Raw genomic sequence first — 23,238 nt, forward strand, 5'->3', positions numbered from 1 at the left:
CTGCCTTTTCATTTTGTTTAGATTGCTGTGTTTGGGGTGACCTTTCTTTATGCTGGAAGTTTGTGGTTCCTCTTGTGGAGGTTGCTCCCTGTGGGTGGGGTTGGACGAGGGTCTTGTCAAGATTTCCTGGTTAGGGAAGCTTGCGTATGTATTCTGGTGGGTGGAGCTGGATCTCTTCTCTCTGGAGTGCAATGACGTGTCCAGTAGTGAGTTTTGAGGTGTCTATGGGTTTGCTGTGACTTTTGGCCGCCTGTGTATTAATGCTCAGGGTTATGTTCCTGTGTTGCTGGAGAATTAGCATGGTATGTATTGCTGTGAATCTTGTTGGCTCTTGGGTGGAGCTTGGTTTCAATGTAAGTATGGAGGCTTTTGGATGAGCTCTTGTCGATTAATGTTCCCTGGAGTCTGGAGTTTTCTGGTGTTCTCAAGTTTTGGATTTAAGCCTCCTGCCTCTGGCTTTCAGCCTTATTCTTACAGTAGCCTCAACACTTTTCCATCCATACAGCACAGATGATAAAACATCTAGTTTAATGGTTAAAAGATTCTCCACAGTAAGGGACACCCAGAGAGGTTCACAGTTACATGGAGAAGAGAAGAGGGAGGAGGAAGACAGAGGTGACCAGGAGGAGAAGAGAGGGGGATCAAAGGGGAGAGAGCAATCTAGCCAATATTCAATTCCCTATGTGCTCTTCACAGTCTAGAACACCCAGAGTGGTTCACAGAGTTACATAGAGAAGAGAAGAGGAAGGAGGGAGATAGAGGTGACCAGGAGGAGAAGGGGAATCAAAAGGGGAGAGAGTAATCTAGCCAGTAATCAGTTCCCTAAATGTTCTCCATAGCCCAGAACACACACAGAGGTTCACAGAGTTAAGTCAAGAAGAGAAGCAGGGAGAGAGGAGATAGAGGTGACCTGGGGGAGAAAAAAGGAGAGTCAAAAGGGGAAAGAGCAATGAAGCCAGTAATTGTACCTCTAAGTAAATATGGGTACTGAAAATTAGATTCTTAAAGGTACAGAATTTAAAACAAATACCAAAAAGCAAAGATTAAAATCTAGAGTAGAGGTTAGATTTTCAAAAACACAATATTAAAAATACAAAACAAAATCACAAAAATCATTATATATATATATATATATATATATATATATTTGAAAATTGTTTTAAAAATAGTCTTTTTGGGGGGCAAGGTAGTAGGTTTTAAAAATGAAAATTAAAGGAGTAATAAAGGATGTGAAAATAAAAAAAATAAAAATGATAATAGTAAAATATATCTAGGAATTTCTCTGGAGCTGTTGAGGGCAGAGTGGGGTCAGTTCAGTTTCAGATAGTTTCTAGTTCTTCTCAATGTCTATAGACCCCTATCAATGCTTAGTCAATGCTAACTACAGGGTTTTAATCTGTTGCACCAGTCACTTCAGAGTGGTTCCCTCTTCGTTTATTTTGGCTTCCTCTTTTTGCAAGTCTCTTCAGTGTCTAATTTCTGCTCTGACACAAGAGGGCTAAGGTGGTCACTCATTTAGGCTTACTTGTTCAGTTGTGCTGTGGGGAGGGTGCAACATTGCAAACAAATATCACTGGCATCTGTGGGGAGTTCTTGCAGTGTATGGACAACACTGGGTTTGCCCCAGCTCACAGCACATGTGCATTCACAGTCTACACTGGTCAGGCTCCAGGTTTCTCTGCAGGGGATCTGTCCAAAGTACGCCCTGAGTTTTGTGACCTTCCCAGGTCTAAGCTGCTCAGGTTGAGGTTCTCAGGCACAGAGTCGGTAGAGCATGAGTTTTGTGCCCTTCCCAGGTCTGAGCAGCTCAGGTGACCAGGTGCTTGGTGAGCACCCTGTCCCAGGTGGTCTGTGCATCTTATCACCTCCCCGGTCCCAGCCGTTTGGTGTCCTTGGTGCACCACAAGAGTGCCGTCTCAGGTGTGCCGTGTGTCTTCTCTGGGGTCTGATCTCTGGCTGCAACGCTCCTGGCAGATGTCAACTATTTAGGATCCCAGGAAGACTTGGTTAGCAACTGGGAGCCTGCTCACAATCTGGTAGAGGATGTTGTCTCTGGGGCAGAGATTGCCCCTTGCCTTCCAGCTGTGGCTGTCACCTCCAGCAGGGGGATGGGCCTCTGGTGGGGGGATGGACCAGTCTACAGCCGGCTAGCTCTCCTCTGGTATTCACTCAATCCTTTGTTTTGTGAGCAGGCCAGGCTGTGCCTTAGGTTAGAGCTTCTTGTAGGAAAGTTTTTTTTCTCTCTCTCTCTTTTTTTCTCTCTCTGGCTATTCTACAGTTTGGATTGCTATCTCAAGTTAGCTCCCCCAGATTGTCCTCAGGGCATTCAGGCCCGGTCCTTAACCTAAGCAGGCAACCATTGCCTCCTTGTTCAGCCCCACTCGCAAGTGACAGACTCGAGCATCCGGGCTACTTCTCCACTCAGAGTTGTGGTTAGGTGCATATTCTGTGATTTTTTTTTTTTTTTTTTGCCTCCCAGTTATGTTGCCCTCTGAAATTCCAAAACTCCCCACAATCCTGCCAGTGAGAGGGTTTCCTGGTTTTTGGAAACTTCTCTTCCTTCATGACTGCCTCCCCGGGACGGGTCTCTGATCTTAACTTTTTTGTCTCTCTTTTTTCTTTTATATTTTGTCCTACCTCCTTTTGAAGAGAACGTGCTGCCTTTCTGGGTGCCTGGCGTTTTACACCAGCATTCAGAAATTGTTCTGTGGAAGCTGATCAGCATTCAAATGATCTTTTGATGAATTTGTGGGGGAGAAAGTGGTCTCCCCATCCTATTCCTCCACCATCTTAGGACCGCCTCCTCTTGACTCTTTTTTGGAACAGACTGGAGAAAATACTGTAGAGGTAGGTTTGAGTGGGAGGTGAGAAGTCCCTATATAAACATTTTTAAGCATCCAAGGAAGAAGAAGGAAAAGGAATGTAGATGCTGACTAGAGGACAGAAAAGAAAGGGAATGCAAAGAAGACACAACCTAACTGAAAATACAGTCCGCTTGTGTCAACTGTCTTAACTGTCTATTACAGGAAATTCTTTACCAGGAAAGCAGTTCTGTAGACCAATAGTTACTTCCACTCTTTGCCAGTTTGTATCAAGAAGTTCTTGTAAACAAATTTATTTGAACATTTTGCTCATCTGGACAAACAAATTTCCCTTTATGATAGCATCTTGTTCACCTGGACAAACATCCTGCTTCTCAGATGCTGTCAAGTCTCCTCACAATTCTTTCCATATTGAGTTCACCAATTGTAGAGTATTATAACATGAGTTTTTCTCACTCCCAACAAATTCCCCATCTTGAAAAATCCCTCTAACACCACTTGAACCTAGACTCTAAGTCTCTTAAGGCCTGTCCCTAACTCAATTCCTCTGAGACAATTGAGACTCAATGTGGCATTCTTCCTTCCTGAAGTGTTAATAAGTTTAATAAACTCAAATTTATTTGATGAAAATATCTTTCTGGAAATCTTTGTGGAAGAATTTACAACCAAAGGAACTTACTTATTTCTTGGATATTATGGATGAAGAAGAAGGAAAGAGGCAATGCAGGTGTATGCATAAAGGGAAGAGGAGAAGAAGATGATCAATTTTTTAGCTTCAGAAATGAATGAATATTACTAAATAACATTTTTGGGTTGACCTATTATGATGGTTTATTCTCTGTGTTAATTTGAGTACATCATAGTACCCAGGTATTTTGTTTGTATACATCTGTAGGGTTATTTTTCAAGATGAGGTTAAAATTTAAATCAGTAGACTTTGAGTAAAGTTAATAGTACTTCATTATATGGAGGTGCCTCATCCAATCAGTTGCAGGGCTTAATAGAATACACAGTAAGTATTCTAAGGAAGAGGGAACATTGCTAAATGATTGTCTTTTGACTTGAGCTATAACATCAACTCATACCTGAATCTCTAACCTGATGGCCTACCATGAACATTTGGGACTAGCCCAGAAAATTGGGCTAGTCCCAATTTTCCTCCCTTTTTCCTTTTCTCCCAGACCCTTTCACAAACACATACCTACACGCACACATTGTATTGATTTGTTTCTCTGTAAAAACCCTAATGAACCTATCGATTAGTTCATTATAAAATTGATTATGTGTTGACTGATAGTTAAGCTTTGCCTCTTACACTGTGTGAGGTTACATATACTTTACCTAGAAAATGATATACTAGCAACATGTAAATTTTGCTACTATTATTGAGACAGTTTATATGATTCTGATAATTTACTTTATTTGCCATTATTTATAGTCCATTTAAATTTTCCTCCAGATCAATGTAAAGGTTTATTTGCTAAAAAAATTAAATAAATAAATAAAAACATTGTTGGTGACTTTATTTTCATTTACATAATTTTACCTGCTATATTACTTGTAGTATGTTTATTTTATGAAACATGCTAAGAACATTACACATACTTTGTAAGTTAATCTCCAAAAATGAAGAGTGAGATGAATACCATGGTCATGCCCATTTTCAAGTGACAAAATTAGGAAAATGTAGGTTAATTAATTCGGAGAAGGCAATGGCATCCCACTCCAGTACTCTTGCCTGGAGAATCCCACGGACGGAGGAGGCTGGTAAGCTACAGTTCATGGGGTCGCTAAGAGTCAGACACTACTGAGCAAGTTCACTTTTCCTTTACACTTTCACGCACTGGAGAAGGAAATGGCAACCCACTCCAGTGTTCTTGCCTGGAGAATCCCAGGGACGGGGGAGCCTGGTGGGCTTCCGTCTATGGGGTCGCACAGGGTCGGACAAAACTGAAGTGACTTAGCAGCAGCAGTAGCAGCTAAATTGGAATAAACTGAACTGACTGAACTCGTCTGTATACATCAGAGCCCATGTACTTAAAATGCATGTCATAATTCAAGGCAATAATAGAAATAACGGCTCAGAACATGAACTCCTTACGGTCAAATTCAGACTTAAATTGAAGAAAATAGGGAAAACCACTAGACCATTCAGGTATGACCTAAATCAAATCACTTATGATTATACAGTGAAAGTGAGAAATAGATTTAAGGGCCTAGATCTGATAGAGTGCCTGATGAACTATGGAATGAGGTTCGTGACATTGTACAGGAGACAGGGATCAAGACCATCCCCATGGAAAAGAAATGCAAAAAAGCAAAATGGCTGTCGGGGGAGGCCTTACAAATAGCTGTGAAAAGAAGAGAAGCAAAAAGCAAAGGAGAAAAAAAAGATATAAACATCTGAATGTAGAGTTCCAAAGAATAGCAAGAAGAGATAAGAAAGCCTTCTTCAGCCATCAATGCAAAGAAATAGAGGAAAACAACAGAATGGGAAAGACTAGGGATCTCTTCAAGAAAATCAGAGATATCAAAGGAAAACTTCATGCAAAGATGGGCTCGATTAAGGACAGAAATGGTATGGACCTAACAGAAGCAGAAGATATTAAGAAGAGATGGCAAGAATACACAGAAGAATAGTACAAAAAAGATCTTCATGACCCAGGTAATCACGATGGTGTGATCACTGACCTAGAGCCAGACATCCTGGAATGTGAAGTCAAGTGGGCCTTAGAAAGCATCACCATGAACAAAGCTAGTGGAGGTGATGTTATTTCAGTTGAGCTATTCCAAATCCTGAAAGATGATGCTGTGAAAGTGCTGCACTCAATATGCCAGCACATTTGGAAAACTCAGCAGTGGCCACAGGACTGGAAAAGGTCGGTTTTCATTCCAATCCCAAAGAAAGGCAATGCCAAAGAATGCTCAAACTACCACACAATTGCACTCATCTCAAACGCTAGTAAAGTAATGCTCAAAATTCTCCAAGCCAGGCTTCAGCAATATGTGAACCGTGAACTTCCTGATGTTCAAGCTGGTTTTATAAAAGGCAGAGGAACCAGAGATCAAATTGCCAACATCTGCTGGATCATGGAAAAAGCAAGAGAGTTCCAGAAAAACATCTATTTCTGCTTTATTGACTATGCCAAAGCCTTTGACTGTGTGGATCACAATAAACTGTGGGAAATTCTGAAAGAGATGGGAATACCAGACCACCTGACCTGCTTCTTGAGAAATCTGTATGCAGGTCAGGAAGCAACAGTTAGAACTGGACATGGAACAACAGACCGGTTCCAAATAGGAAAAGGAGTCCGTCAAGGCTGTATATTGTCACCCTGTTTATTTAACTTCTATGCAGAGTACATCATGAGAAATGCTGGGCTGGAAGAAACACCAGCTGGAATCAAGATTGCCGGGAGAAATATCAATAACCTCAGATATGCAGATGACACCAGCCTTATGGTAGAAAGTGAAGAGGAACTAAAAAGCCTCTTGATGAAAGTGAAAGTGGAGAGTGAAAAAGTTGGCTGAAAGCTCAACATTCAGAAAACGAAGATCATGGCATCCGGTCCCATCACTTCATGGGAAATAGATGGGAAAACAGTGGAAACAGTGTTATTTTTTGGGGCTCCAAAATCACTGCAGATGGTGACTGCAGCCATGAAATTAAAAGATGCTCACTCCTTGGAAGTAAAGTTATGACCAACCTAGATAGCATATTGAAAAGCAGAGACATTACTTTGCCAACAAAGGTCCATCTAGTCAAGACTATGGTTTTTCCTGTGGTCATGTATGGATGTGAGAGTTGGACTGTGAAGAAGGCTGAGCACCAAAGAATTGATGCTTTTGAACTGTGGTGTTGGAGAAGACTCTTGAGAGTCCCTTGGACTGCAAGGAGATCCAACCAGTCCATTCTGAAGGAGATCAGCCCTAGGATTTCTTTGGAAAGAAGGATGCTAAAGCTGAAACTGCTGTACTTTGGCCACCTCACGCAAAGAGTTGACTCATTGGAAAAGACTCTGATGCTGGGATGGATTGGGGGCAGGAGGATAAGGGGACACCAGAGGATGAGATGGCTGGGTGGCATCACTGACTCGATGGTCGTGAGTCTCAGTGAACTCTGGGAGTTGGTGTTGGACAGGGAGGCCTGGCGTGCTGCGATTCATGGGGTTGCAAAGAGTTGGACATGACTGAGCGACTGATCTGATCGGATCTGATGTGCATATTTCTATATGTTTCAAGGCAAACACTTAATAAAGCATGATGTAGTTGAGAGACATGATAGGTATAGTTAAGATGGAGTTCTAAACCTGTTTCTGTTATTTATTTATTTTTTTTGTAAACTTTTGTTTTCATTGACCCTTCTGCTATTAATTGAAGTAATTGCAATTGGACTAAATAGTCACTATTTTTTGAAAAATTAGTCAGTCGTGTCTGAACTTTGGGACCCCATGGACTATGGCCAACAAGGCTCCTCTGTCCATGGGATTCTCCAGGCAATAATATTTGAGTACCTTGCCATTTCTTTCTCCAAATAAACTCAGGAATAGTTTGATGAAAATGTAGTCATCTAATGTATAGTAACTCTCATACATGCATTGTTTGTTTTTATATCTGGGAATTGTTACCATTTTCTTAAACATGATATTTCTTCATTAAACATAGATGAAGAGACTATAATAATCCACTCAAGACACTGTAGGTTGGTAAGAAGAGCTTAATCGTTGTTTCATTTTCTGATTTATATTATTATCATTCTCTACTTTTACTTTATGTTTTAGGAAATGACTTTTAAGTATTCATAATTCTTTAATTCCAATCCCAAAGAAAAGCAATGCCAAAGAATGCTCAAACCAGCGCACAATTGCACTCCTCTCACATGCTAGTAAAGTAATGCTCAAAATTCTCCAAGTCAGGCTTCAGCAATATGTGAACCATGAACTTCCAGATGTTCAAGCTGGTTTTAGAAAAGGCAGAGGAACAAGAAATCAAATTGCCAACATCCACTGGATCATCCAAAAAACAAGGGAGTTCGGGAAAAACATCTATTTCTGCTTTATTGACTATGTCAAAGACTTTGACTGTGTGGCTCACAATAAAATGTGAAAAATTCTTCAAGAGATGGGACTACCAGACCACCTGACCTGCCTCTTGAGAGACCTGTATGTATGTGGGAAGCAACAGTTAGAACTGGACATGGAACAATAGACTGGTTCTAAATTTGGAAAGGAGTATCTCAAGGCTGCATATTGTCACCCTGCTTATTTAACTTCTATGCAGAGTACATCATGAGAAATGCTGGACTGGATGAAGCACAAGCTGGAATCAAGATTTCTGGGAGAAATATCAATAACCTCCGATATGCAGATGACACCAACATTATGGCAGAAAGGGAAGAAGGACTAAAGAGCCTCTTGATGAAAGTCAATGAGGATAGTGAAAAAGTTGGCTTAATGCTCAACATTCAGAAAACTAAGATCATGGCATCTGGTCCCGTGACTTCAAATAGATGGGGAAACAGTGGAAACTGTGGCTGACTTCATTTTTCTGGGCTCCAAAATCACTGCAGATGGTGATTGCAGCCATGAAATTATGACCAACCTAGACAGCATATTAAAAAGCAGAGACATTACTATGCCAACCAAGGTCAATCTAGTCAAGGTTATGGTTTTTCCAGTGGTCATGTATGGATGTGAGAGTTGGACTATAAAGAAAGCTAAGCACCAGAGAATGGATGCTTTTGAACTGTGGTGTTGAAGGAGACTCTTGAGAGTCCCTTGGACTGCAAGGAGATCCAACCAGTCCATCTTAAAGAAAATTAGTCCTGGGTGTTCACTGGAAGGACTGATGTTGAAGCTGAAATTCCAATACTTTGGCCACCTGATGTGAAGAGCTGACTCATTAGAAAAGACCCTGATGCTAGGGAAGATTGAGGGCAGGAGGAGAATGGGATGGCAGAGGATGAGATGGTTGGATGGCATCAATGACTCAATGGAGATGAATTTGGGTAAACTCCAGGAGTTGGTGATGGACAGGGAGGCTTGGTGTGCTGTGGTTCATGGGGTTGCAAAGAGTCAGACACGCTGAGTGGCTGAACTGTACTGAATCTTTAAAAATGGGGCAGAGAGTTTGGAAATTTTTTCAAAGATTACACATAGGCATACACAAGTTTTAATTTTGATTCTAAGGAATTCTTAGAATAGTTTAAGCACTTTAGTTGAAATCATCCAGCAGTCCACAATGAGTTAGTTTCTTCTCTGCCTTACCAACTCAATTTAAACTGATTAATCCACATCTCAAAATGTATCATTGACTCTTAGTTGACATTTACTTTGCAAAACTGAATAGTAACACATGTAGTTGTATATATTCTATTATTTTAGTTAATTTACAGTCTGTCATTTCATATTAAATATAAAAATGAATACAAATGATTTACAAGTTGCATTCATTAAATAGTATTAAAATATATTCCCCATTTTGATAAAAAGGTCACCTTACAAAATATAGATTAAATAATTTTATATTATACCTTTTGAATAAGAGAAGGTATATTTTAATCATGGTTTCATCAGTGAACATATTCTGTGAAAAAATGAATTAAAAAATAAAAACCATATAGCTATTGTGAACATATTGTCTTCATGAGTAAACCCACAAATTACGGATGTTTGTAATAGGAGCCCAGCTACCAAGTATTTTGTGGGAGGATAGGCATAGATAAGCTTTGGTGGATATCCTTTATTTATTTTGACCTTTCCCAGCTTTGTATTCTCTGGTTTGTATTCTTTTTTTTTTTTCTATTAACTACTGATTCACAGCTTACCTGCTTTTAATATGTATTCAAAGCTACATATAATAAAGACATCAGACACAATAATACTATCAGATAAGATCAGTCACTCAATCGTGTCCAACTCTTTGCGACCCCATGAATCGCAGCACGCCAGGCCTCCCTGTCCATTACCAACTCCCGGAATTCACCAAGATTCATGTCGGTCGAGTCAGTGATGCCATCCAGCCATCTCATCCTCTGTTGTCCCTTTCTCCTCTTGCCCCCAATCCCTCTCAGCATTAGAGTCTTTTCTAATGAGTCAACTCTTCACATGAGGTGGCCAAAGTACTGGAGTTTCAGCTTTAGCTTCATTTCTTCCAAAGAAATCCCAGGGCTGATCTCCTTCAGAATGGACTGGTTGGATCTCCTTGCAGTCCAAGGGACTCTCAAGAGTCTTCTCCAACACCACAGATCAAAAGCATCAATTCTTCAGCGCTCAGCCTTCTTCACAATCCAACTCTCACATCCATACATGACCACAGGAAAAAACATAGCCTTGACTAGAGGGACCTTTGTTGGCAAAGTAATGTCTCTGCTTTTGAATATGCTATCTAGGTTGGTCATAACTTTGCTTTCAAGGAGTAAGCATCTTTTAATTTCATGGCTGCAGTCACCATCTGCAGTGATTTTGGAGCCCCCAAAAATAACACTGTTTCCCCATCTATTTCTCATGAAGTGATGGGACCAGATGCCATGATCTTCGTTTTCTGAATGTTGAGCTTTCAGCCAACTTTTTCACTCTCCACTTTCACTTTCATCAAGAGGCTTTTTAGTTCCTCTTCACTTTCTGCCATAAGGGTAGTGTCATCTGCATATCTGAGGTGATTGATAATTCTCCTGGCAATCTTGATTCCAGCATGTGTTTCTTCCAGCCCAGCATTTCTCATGATGTACTCTGCATAGAAGTTAAATAATCAGGGTGACAATATACAGCCTTGATGTACTCCTTTTCCTATTTGGAACCAGTCTGTTCCATGTCCAGTTCTAACTGTTGCTTCCTGACCTGCATACAGATTTCTCAAGAAGCAGGTAAGGTAGTCCGGTATTCCCATCTCTTTCAGAATTTCCCACAGTTTATTGTGGTCCACACAGTCAAAGGCTTTGGAATAGTCAATAATGCAGAAATAGATGTTTTTCTGGAACTCTCTTGCTTTTTCCATGATCCAGCAGATGTTGGCAATTTGATCTCTGGTTCCTCTGCCTTTTCTAAAACCAGCTTGAACATCAGGAAGTTCATGGTTCACATATTGCTGAAGCCTGGCTTGGAGAATTTTGAGCATTACTTTACTATCATGTGAGATGAGTGCAATTGTGTGGTAGTTTGAGCATTCTTTGGCATTGCCTTTCTTTGGGATTGGAATGAAAACCGACCTTTTCCAGTCCTGTGGCCACTGCTGAGTTTTCCAAATGTGCTGGCATATTGAGTGCAGCACTTTCACAGCATCACCTTTCAGGATTTGGAATAATAATGCTATAAAAATATGATAATGTTTTGTATATATAGATATTTATATATATAATACAATAATACTATAAAAATATACAAATCCTAGGCTAATCAAAGCTAATGAAATTGAGTACAAGTAATGGAAATGCAAAAAAGACTTGGAAAAGATGGTTTATATAGTAAAAACAGTCAAAATAAGGAAGCATGGCATCCTGTCAAAATATGTGAGTTTTAAATTTAAATCTTAGCTCTCATCCTGAGAAATACTTAGCTTATTTTTATGTACAAATATTAAAAATGAGCTAGATACAAATATGTTAAAATCCAGTTACAATTAGTGTAAGTTAAATATACTATGAGCCCCTTATTTCAAAATTCAGGCTTAAATTGAAAAAAGTAGGGAAAAACACTAGGACATTCAGATATAACCTAAATGAAATCACTTATGATTATCTAGTGGAGGTGCCAAATAGTTTCAAGGGATTAGTACTGGTAGACAGAATGCCTGAAGAACTATGGATGGAGGTTTGTTACATTGTACATGAAATGGTGACAAAAACTATTTCTCAAAGGAAAAAAAAAGCAAAAAGGCAAAGTGGTTGTCTAAGGAGGCCTTACAAATTGCTGAGAAAAGATGAGAAGAGAAAGACAAAGGAGAAAGGGAAAGACATACCCAACTGAATACAGATTTCTAGAGAATAGCAAAGAGAGATAAGAAGTACCAATGGGATAAACCCAAGGCAAAACACCACAAGACACATATTAATAAAATTAACAAAGATCAAACACAAAGAACAAATATTAAAAGCAGCAAGGGAAAAACAACAAATAACACACAAGGGACTTCCCATAAGGATAACAGCTGATCTCTCAATAGAAACTCTTCAGGCCAGGAGGGAATGGCAGGACATACTTAAAGTGATGAAAGAAAATGACCTACAGCCCAGATTACTGTATATATGAAGGAGAAATAAAAAACTTTACAGACAAGCACAAGCTGAGAGAATTCAGCATCACCAAACCAGCTCTTCAACAAATTCCAAAGGAACTTCTCTAGACAGGAAACACAGAAAAGGTTTATAAACTGGAACCCAAAACAATAAAGTAAATGGCAACAGGATCATACTTATCAATAATTACCTTAAATGTAAATAGGTTGAATACCCCAACCAAAAGACAAAGACTGGCTGAATGGATGCAAAAACAAGACCCCTATATATGTTGTCTACAAGAGACCCACTGCAAAAGAGGGGACAAATACAGACTGAAAGTGAAGGGCTGGAAAAAGATTTTCCATGCAAATAGAGACCAAAAGAAAGCAGGAGTAACAATACTCATATCAGATAAAATAGACTTTAAAACAAAGGCCATGAAAAGAGACAAATAAGGATACTACATAATGATCAAAGGATCAATCCAAGAAGAAGATATAACAATTATAAATATATATGCACCCAACATAAGAGCACCACAATATGTAAGACAAATGCTAACAATATGAAATAGCAAATTAACAATAACACAATAATAGTGGGAGACTTTAATACCCCACTCACACCTATGGATAGATCAACTAAACAGAAAATTAACAAGGAAACACAAACTTTAAATGATACAATAGACCAGTTAGACTTAATTGATATATATATATATATAGGGCATTTCATCCCCAAACAATGAATTTTACCTTTTTCTCAAGCTCACACAGAACCTTCTCCAAGATAGATCACATCCTGGGCCATAAATCTAGCCTTGGTAAATTCAAAAAAATTGAAATCATTCCTAGCATCTTTTCTGACCACAATGCAGTAAGATTAGATATCAATTACAGGAGAAAAATATTAAAAATTCCAACATCTGGAGGCTGAACAATGCGCTGCTGAATAACCAAATCACAGAATAAATCAAAAAAGAAATCAAAATATGCATAGAAATAAATGACATGAAAACACAACAATCCACAACCTGTGGGACACTGTAAAAGCAGTGCTAAGGGGAAAGTTCATAGCAATACAGGCATACCTCAAGAAACAATAAAAAAGTCAAATAAATAATCTAAGTCTACCCCTAAAGCAACTAGAAAAGGAAGAAATGAAGAACCCCAGGGTTAGTGGAAGGAAAGAAATCTTAAAAATTAGGGCAGAAATAAATACAAAAGAAACAAAAGAGACCATAGCAAAACCCAACAAAGCCAAAAGCTGGTTCTTTGAAAGGATAAATAAAATTGACAAACCATTAGCCAGACTCATCAAGAAACAAAGGGAGAAAAATCAAATCAACAAAATTAGAAAAGGAAATGGAGAGATCACAACAGACAACACAGAAATACAAAGGATCATAAGAGACTACTATCAGCATTTATATGCCAATAAAATGGACAACGTGGAAGAAATGGACAAATTCTTAGAAAAGTACAACTTTCCAAAACTGAACCAGGAAGAAATAGAAAATTTTAACAGACCCATCACAAGCACAGAAATTGAAACTGTAATCAGAAATCTTCCAGCAAAAAAAAGCCCAGGTCCAGACGGCTTCACAGCTGAATTCTACCAAAAATTTAGAGAAAAGCCAACACCTATCCTACTCAACCTCTTCCAGAAAATTACAGAGGAAGGTAAACTACCAAACTTATTCTATGAGTCCACCATCACCCTACTACCAAAACCTGACAAAGATGCCACAAAAAAAGAAAACTACAGGCCAATATCACTGATGAACATAGATGCAAAATCCTTAACAAAATTCTAGCAATCAGAGTCCAACAACACATAAAAAGATCATACACCATGAGCATACACCATACACCACACCATGAGCAAGTGGGCTTTATCTCATGGATGCAAGTATTCTTCAATATTCGCAAATCGATCAATGTAATACACCACACTAACAAATTGAAAAATAAAAGCCATATGATTATCTCAATAGATGCAGAGAAAGACTTTGACAATATTCAACATCCATTTATGATAAGAACTCTCCAGAAAGCAGGAATAGAAGGAACATGCCTCAACATAATAAAAGCTGTATATGACAAACCCATAGTAAACATTATCCTCAATGGTGAAAAATTGAAAGCATTTCCCCTAAAGTCAGGAACAAGGCAAGGGTGACCACTTTCACCACTACTATTCAACATAGTTTAGGAAGTTTTGGCCACAGCAATCAGAGCAGAAAAAGAAATAAAAGGAATCCAAATAGGAAAAGAAGAAGTAAAACTCTCACTGTTTGCAGATGACATGATCCTCTAGATAGAAAACCGTAAAGACTCCACCAGAAAATTACTAGAGCTAATCAATGACTATAGTAAAGTTGGAGGATATAAAATCAACACACAGAAATCCCTTGCATTCCTATACACTAATAATGAGAAAATAGAGAAATTAAGGAAACAATTCCATTCACCATTGCAATGAAAAGAATAAAATACTTAGGAATATATCTACCTAAAGAAACTAAAGACCTATATATAAAAAACTATAAAACACTGGTGAAAGAAATCAAAGAGGACACTAATAGATGGAGAGATATACCATGTTCACGGATTGAAAGAATCAACATAGTGAAAATGAGTATACTACACAAAGCAATTTATAGATTCAATGCAATCCCTATCAAGCTACCAATGGTATTTTTCACAGAGGTAGAACAAATAATTTCAAAATTTGTATGGAAATACAAAAAACTTTGAATAGCCAAAGCGATCTTGAGAAAGAAGAATGGAACTGGAGGAATCAACCTACCTGACTTCAGGCTCTACTACAAAGCCACAGTCATCAAGACAGTATGGTACTGATGCAAAGACAGAAATATAGATCAATGGAACAAAATAGAAAGCCCAGAGATAAATCCACACACCTATGGACACCTTATCTTTGACAAAGGAGGCAAGAATATACAATGGAGAAAAGACAATCTCTTTAACAAGTAGTGCTGGAAAAACTGGTCAATCACTTGTAAAAGAATGAAACTAGAACACTTTCTAACACCATGCACAAAAATAAACTCAAAATGGATTAAAGATCTAAATGTAAGACCAGAAACTATAAAACTCCTAGAGGAGAACATAGGCAAAACACTCTCTGACATAAATCACAGCAGGATCCTCTATGACCCACCTCCCAGAATATTGGAAATAAAAGCAAAAATAAACAAATGGGACCTAATTAAAATTAAAAGCTTCTGCGCAACAAAGGAAACTATAAACAAGGTGAAAAGACAGCCTTCAGAATGGGAGAAAATAATAGCAAATGAAGCAACTGACAAACAACTAATCTCAAAAATATACAAGCAACTCCTACAAGCTCAATTCCAGAAAAATAAACGACCCAATCAAAAAATGGGCCAAAGAACTAAACAGAAATTTCTCCATAGAGGACATACAGATGACAAACAAACACATGAAAAGATGCTCAACATCACTCATTATCAGAGAAATGCAAATCAAAACCACAATGAGGTACCATTGTCTGCGATCCAAATGTCTACAAGCAATAAATGCTGGAGAGGGTGTGGAGAAAAGGGAACTCTCTTACACTGTTGGTGGGAATGCAAACTAGTACAGCCACTATGGAGAACAGTGTGGAGATTCCTTAAAAAACTGGAAATAGAACTGCCTTATGATCCAGCAATCCCACTGCTGGGCATACACACTGAGGAAACCAGAATTGAAAGAGACATGTGTACCCCAATGTTCATCACAGCACTGTTTATAATAGCCAGGACATGGAAGCAACCTAAATGTCCATCAGCAGATGAATAGATAAGAAAGCAGTGGTACATATGTACAATGGAGTATTACTCAGCCATTAAAAAGAATACATTTGAATCAGTTCTAATGAGGTGGATGAAACTGGAGCCTATTATACAGAGTGAAGTAAGCCAGAAAGAAAAACACCAATACAGTATACTAACACATATATATATGGAATTTAGAAAGATGATAATGATAACCCTGTATGCGAGACAGCAAAAGAGACACAGATGTATAGAACAGTCTTTTGGACTCTGTGGGAGAGGTAGAGGGTGGGATGATTTAGGAGAATCATATATATTGGTATAATATAATATAAGAAATATAAGAAACGAATCACCAGTCCAGGTTCCATGCAGGTACAGGATCCTTGGGGCTGGTGCACTGGGATGACCCAGAGGGATGGTACGGGGAGGGAGACGGGAGGGCGGTTCAGGATGGGGAACACGTGTACACCCGTGGCGGATTCATGTTGATGTATGGAAAAACCAATACAATATTGTAAAGTAATAAATAAAAACAACAACAACAACAAAAAGAAGATCTTAACTGGACAATGCAAAGAAAAAGAGGAAAACAATAGAATGGGAAAGACGGGATCTCTTCAGGAAAATTAAATCAAGTTAACATTTAATGCAAGGATGGACATGATAAAGGACAGAAACAGTGAGGACTAAACAGAGACAGAAGAGATTAATAAAAGGTGGCAAGAATACACAGAACTATATAAAATAAAATTATTAAAGACCTGATTAACCACAATGCTGTGATCACTCACCTAAAGCCAGACATCCTGTAATGTGAAGTCGAAAGAGCCTTAGGAAGCATATCTAGGAACAAAGCTAGTGGAGTGATGAAATTTCAGCTGAGCTATTTCAAATCCTAAAAGCCAAGGTTGTGAAAGTGCTGCATTCAGTAGGCTAGCAAATTTGGGAAACTCAGCAGTGGCACAGGACTGGGAAAGGTCAGTTTTCACTGCAATCCCAAAGAAGAGCAATGCCAAGGAATATTCAAACTACTGTACATTTGTACTCATTTCACATGGTCCCAAGGTAGTAGACTACAAAAGCAGATGAAATTATTTTGCTTTCTATATCGCTGTGATGACTGGGTGAAGTTAAGGAAATCTGAAAATAATAACTCAATTGGACTCCATTAATGCAGTGGCATCCCACTCCAGTACTCTTGCCTGAGAAATCCCATGGACGGAGGAGCCTGGTAGGCTGCAGTCCATGGGGTCGCTAAGAGTCAGACACGACTGAAGCGACTTAGCAGCAGTAGCAGTGGTGTATCCAAGTGCCTAGGAAAAGGCTGCTGCTGCTGCTGCTAAGTCGCTTCAGTCGTGTCCTACTCTATGCGACCCCACAGACGGCAGCCCACCAGGCTCCCCTATCCCTGGGATTCTCCAGGCAAGAACACTGGAGTGAGTTGCCATTTCCTTCTCCAATGCATGCAAGTGAAAAGTGAAAGTGAAGTCATTCAGTCGTGTCCGACTCTTAGGACCCCATGGACTGCAGCCTACCAGGCTCCTCCGCCCATGGGATTTTCCAGGCAAGAGTACTGGAGTGGGTGCCATTGCCTTATCTGAGTAGGAAAAGGCAAACGCTAGTTAATGATGAAGAAATAGAGAAGGGAACAAAGAAAAAGCATTTAATATTGCTGGCAAAAAGGAGAACACTTATACAAAAACCTGAAATTTAAAAACTTCTATTAGAGTAAGAAATGTTAGAAGTTAGAGGAAACATGGGTCACTGACTTGTACTTCCTTTTTTTTATGAGAGTTACTATGATGAATTAAATCATTGGAACAAACTCCAAAAAAGCTTGTTGGAAAATGGCATGGATTAAATAATCAAAATTTAAAAAACTATATAGCAATGATTATATTTCTAGGAATCTTTGTGTAGAAATTCCATAGAACCTGCACATGTTAACTACCTAATAAAGAAAAGGTGCTAGGCTGTGTTACTTCAGGTAGCCTCTAAGTTTTAGGAAACTACCTCAATTTGTAATCCATTTAGTATGAAAAGCAACCTGAAAAAAAAGTTATGTCATTACTTCACACCTTATGTTAGCAAAATAAATTTCAGATAGCTTAAAATGTTAAATGTAGGTATTAATAAAAGCATAAGAGAATAAAATTTAGATCACAAATGCATGATTATACATTGAAATATACTTTTTGAGTTAAAAATTACTGAACGTTACTATGAGTGAAAATATTAATAAAATCCTGAAGTATAATATCATACATATCTTTATCTACATACTTTTACTTTATATGTGCAAAAATGTTGAAAATACCCTAAAAATTAGTAACAACATATTTTGTAACCAAAGTGTAACTATCTGTATGATATAAAGAATTTCTGTAGATTAAAATATAGACTTAAACATTGCAACAGCAACAGCAAAAAAGCCATTCTGTGATTCAATGGGTTTGTAAACTTGAAAATAAATCCTTCTTTCTCCTTCACACACACACTAGTAATCAAATTATTGTACATGCTGGAAGGGAAATCATGATTAATTGAGCACTTGCAAAGCTGAGAATATTTCCTGTATGTTTGAGGTCACTGTCACTCTTTGACCCTGGGAGTTGGTTATGGACAGGGAAGCTTGGTGTGCTGCTGTCCATGGGGTCACAAAGAGTTGGACATGACTGAGCAACTGCACTGAGCATCCCTTGCTGACTAGCAATGCGACTTCACTTTCACTTTTCACTTTCATGCATTGGAGAAGGAAATGGCAACCCACTCCAGTGTTCTTACCTGGAGAATCCCAGGGACGGGGGAGCCTGGTGGGCTGCCATCTATGGGGTTGCACAGAGTCGGACACGACTGAAGCGACTTAGCAGCAGCAGCAGCAGCAGCAATGTCACCATTCGACTAAACTAATTAATTTTAAATGCCTTAGATTGTTCTTGCTCTATATTCTTGCTCCATTAATATTTCTATTTAGGTGACTCCAACATGCTTTTTAAAACTTAAGTATGTAGACTATTTGGGGCTTTCTAGGTGGTGCTAGTGGTAAAAGAACCCACCCACCAGTGCAGGAGACAAGAGACATACGTTCAATCCCTGGCAGTAGGGCATGGCAACACTGGAGATCTACAATGCATGGGGTTGCAGAGAGTCGGACATGACTTAGTGACTAAATAGCATCAGCAGCAAATAGGTTCTCCTTACCATTTTTCTGGGTGCTAAGTCACTTCAGTCTTGTCTGACTCTTTGTGACCCTATGGACTGTAGCCCTCCAGTCTCCTCTATCCATGGGATTCTCCAGCCTAGAATATTGGGGTGGGTTGTCATGCTCTCTTTACCAATAGTGTCGTTCTAGCTGCCATATATATTAATATACCTTTATTTATTTATTTATTTTACTTACTTTGATCTGTATGGGGCTTCCCTTGTGGCTCAGCTGCTAAGAATCTGCCTGCAATGTGGAAGACCTGGGTTTGATCCCTGGTTTGGGAAGATCCCCTGGAGAAAGGAAAGGCTACCCATTCCAGTATTCTGGCCTGGATAATTCCATGGAATGTGTAGTTCATGGGATCTCATGGAGTCAGACAGGACTGAGCAACTTTCACTTCCACTCTGTATGACAAACTTTTGGTCAATCCATATCTCTCCAAATGACCCAATTTTGTTCCTTTTTATTGCTGAGTAATATCCCATTGTATATATGTCCTAACTCTCCATCTTTTGAATCTCATTTTCTTATTCCCCTCACTTTTTTCCCTAAAATTTCACAACAGCTCTCAACAACATTATCCTTGAGGTTTTCCCCTTAGGTTCTGAGTTCTAAATGAACTAAGAAAACAGAAGAGGAAATTTTGAGTGTTTTTCCTACACCTCCACCACGTGTGTGTTATGAAAATATGATTATGAAATGTCCACCTTATGTCTGCTCCTGTCTGAGACCTGGGAAGCTTCCATGTGTTGATCACCTTTATTTTTGTTATGTCAGTGTGAATAGCGAATTATGCAGTTACATGTCTATATTGTTTGGCTACTTCTTGTTCAACAGAGCTATTTGATAGAAAAACGCACAAATCAGGAACTTTGAATAGGAAAAGCACTTTCCTTTGTTGTGAAGTTAGCAAGGGTTCAGAGAAATCTGGACAGCTTGGTACATGGATTGTTCTCCTTGTCTTTATCAGGCTAGAAAGTATAACATCTTAGTTCAGGAGTCCCCGTTCTATATGTTGTGCTTGGACTTCCCTTTAAAAACTGGCCCCGCTCACCCAATACATTGTCATAGGTCTTATTCAGATAATATTTCATACCATCTCTGGTTTTCTTTCCACTTTGTCATCTCTTTGTCTTATGACCTCTCATATCTTTTGCTTAAAATCATAAACTTAAGCTTGAACACCCAGAGAATAGCATTCTTATTGAATTTGTATATAATGGTGCTTCCTGGAATATTCTAAAACTGGGGCCATGAATATAAAACTAGGCATTAAAATGAGTTATTTCTGTAAAAGGGAGAAAACTGACTCATATTACCTCTGAAAGCACAGATATAATTTTACCTCTATGATCACCTTTAAGACACATAGCCCAATGTTAATATAACCTGTCACATAATAACTTTGTCATTTTTATCAAAACACGTACAATCAATAAAGAATTGAATTTCATTTTCTGAGCCATACCTTGGACTCATTCTGCCTTAAAAGAATCTTGAGTTTTGGGAAGCATGACTGTATCATAGATCTAAAAAGTTTTGTATTAGAGTTTATGACACAGTGTAATGAGAAAAACATAAAGACTGTTTCAGGTATATTAAAACCATTCCAGCGTGGTTGATGATACCATTTCAATCTGTTTGATTTATTTAATGCTTGTAGTTTAACCTTTTTCAGGACAATATACCACCACAGTGTTCATATATAGAATGTTAGCATTTAGTAGCAGTGAAGTAGATTTATAGCATAGAAAATGCCCAACTGATAGCAAATAATAGAAAAAGGAGTTTAGATAAAGATGTTTAAACTTTATGAAGTTTTTCATTTGGTAACTTGGATTAATTTTAGAAAATAATAAAAAGATTACTAAGGTTTCTCTATAACTGTCAGGCTTTGGTTTAAAAATAAGGTCAATTTTTTGTTTGTTTTTAAATGAAATCTACTAGGAGCAGCTTAATTTTGTTGATACTTGTCTCCCTAAAATTCAAATAAAATCTGTTTTATCTTTTGTAAGTATCTATTCATTCACTTAGCTTAGTATAAATTAAATAATTTAATTAAATTTTTTTCTATTCTTTTAATGCCATAAAGAAGTTTGAATGTAATCAACTCTGAGTAACTTGATATGTAAGGAGCATAATGTAACAAGAGAGGTTAGCAGTAGGAAAAAGGAAAAATATAAATTAACTCAGCACAACTCACTTCCTTATTTTATATTAATTTTAATGATATGTAGTATTTTCATTACATTTCCTTAAAATATATTTTGAGATAATTGTAGGTTCACATGCAGTTGCAATAAATAATACAAAAAGATCCCGTATGCTCTGCACCATTTCCCCAATGGTAGTATCTTATACAACAATATCAAAACCGGAAATTGACATTGATAAAATCTAACCAACTTTTTCGGGGCTTCCCTGATAGCTCAGTTGGTAAAGAATGCCTGCAATGAAAAAGACCTGGGTTCAATCCCTGGGTTGGAAAGATCCCCTGGAGAAGGGAAAGGCTACCCACTCCAGTATTCTGGCCTAGAGAATTCCATGGACTGCATAGCCCATGGGTCACAAAGAGTTGGACATGACTGAGTGAATTTCACTTTCACCAAACTTTTTCATATTTGACTAATTTTATATATACTCATTTATGAGTATATAGTCTAGTTAAACAGATTTCTCCCTGCTATCTGGAAGTAGAACATTCCTATGAAACTTTTGTGAGTTGAAATGGTATAAACTGAAGAAGCAATTAGCTTATTACACATCCTGCTTGGTAGTAGTGTTAGTCACTTAGTTGTGTCCAACATTCTGCAGCCCGATGTTCTGTAGCCCGCCAGACTCCTCTGTCCATGGGATTCTTCAGGCAAGAATACTGGAGTGGGTGAGCCATTCCCTTCTCTCGGGAATCTTCTCAACCCAGAGATTGATCTGGGTCTCCCACATTATAGACAGGTTCTTTACTGTATTAGCCATCAGGGAAGCTCACATCTTGCTTAACTGATGCACAGAATAAATTGAGATAAAGTTCAGTGCTATGATGGTTTGATGCTAAGCTGTTGAGTGTTGTTCCCTGGGTAGGATCTTGGTGGTGCCTTTTTCAGCTGTTGAGGGTCCCCACTGCCTCTATAATGGCAAGACAGATAAGGAGCTATATTTTAGGTTTTTGCCTTTTTTCCATAAAAGCAAAAATCATCTTTGAAATATTTGGTTAGCAAAAATGGGTACTTATCCCCATTTTTGGTCTTTTGAAAAAGCAACATAGCATAAAGAAAACTTGAAAAGCGGGGGCATATATATAAATTTTATTCCATGTACTGTTTCTTTTATCCCCTCCTACAGTTAAGATACAGAACAGTCTGTCACAGGGATCCTTCATTCTACCATTTTATAGACCTAGACACCTAGTGGAGGGTGTTTTCCAGTCGTCACTCTTTGGCAACCACTAATATTTTCACTGTTTCTCTGGTTTTGTCATTTCTAGAATGTGATATACATGAAATTATACAGTATATGACCTTTTGAGATTGTTCATTTTTCACTCATAACACACTTGTGATCCATCTAAGTTTTTGTATTACTAGTTTGCTTCTTTATAATAATGAGTAGAATTGTATTGATGCACCACAATTTAATTATTCACCTGATGGAGAAAATTTCAGTGGTTTCCAGTTTAGGTAGGGCTATTATGAATAAAGCTGCTGTGAACATTTATGTACAGATCACTTTCTGGGACAAACGCCAACACAAATATTGTGCAATTTTTGGATCTCTTGTTAAGCATGTATTTACTTTTATAAGAAACTATCTTTTTTATTTTCCAGAATAGCTGTACAAATTTTCTTTTCTATCAGCAAAGAACGTATGATCCAATGTCTCCACGTTAAAAGTATTTGATGCTATCACCATTAAAACCTTTTACCACTTGGTAGAAGTGTAGTGATATGTCACCTTGGTTGTTAACTTTCTCAGATGGGTAATGATCTTGAATATCTTTCCATGTGCTTAACTTGTTATCCATATATGTATCCTCTTTAGTGAAATGGAGCTTCAGGTCTTATGCCCATTTTCTAATTGGACTGCCTGATTTTTACTTGTTGAGTGTGAGAGTTTATATATATATATATATGGTATTTCATTGTCCGATCAAAAGGATAAAGTGTCTTTTGCCCAGTTGTGCCCAACTGTGCAA

The sequence above is a fragment of the Bos indicus genome, chromosome 5, assembly GCF_029378745.1.
Source record: "Bos indicus isolate NIAB-ARS_2022 breed Sahiwal x Tharparkar chromosome 5, NIAB-ARS_B.indTharparkar_mat_pri_1.0, whole genome shotgun sequence".
NCBI classification, from domain to species: Eukaryota; Metazoa; Chordata; class Mammalia; order Artiodactyla; family Bovidae; genus Bos; species Bos indicus.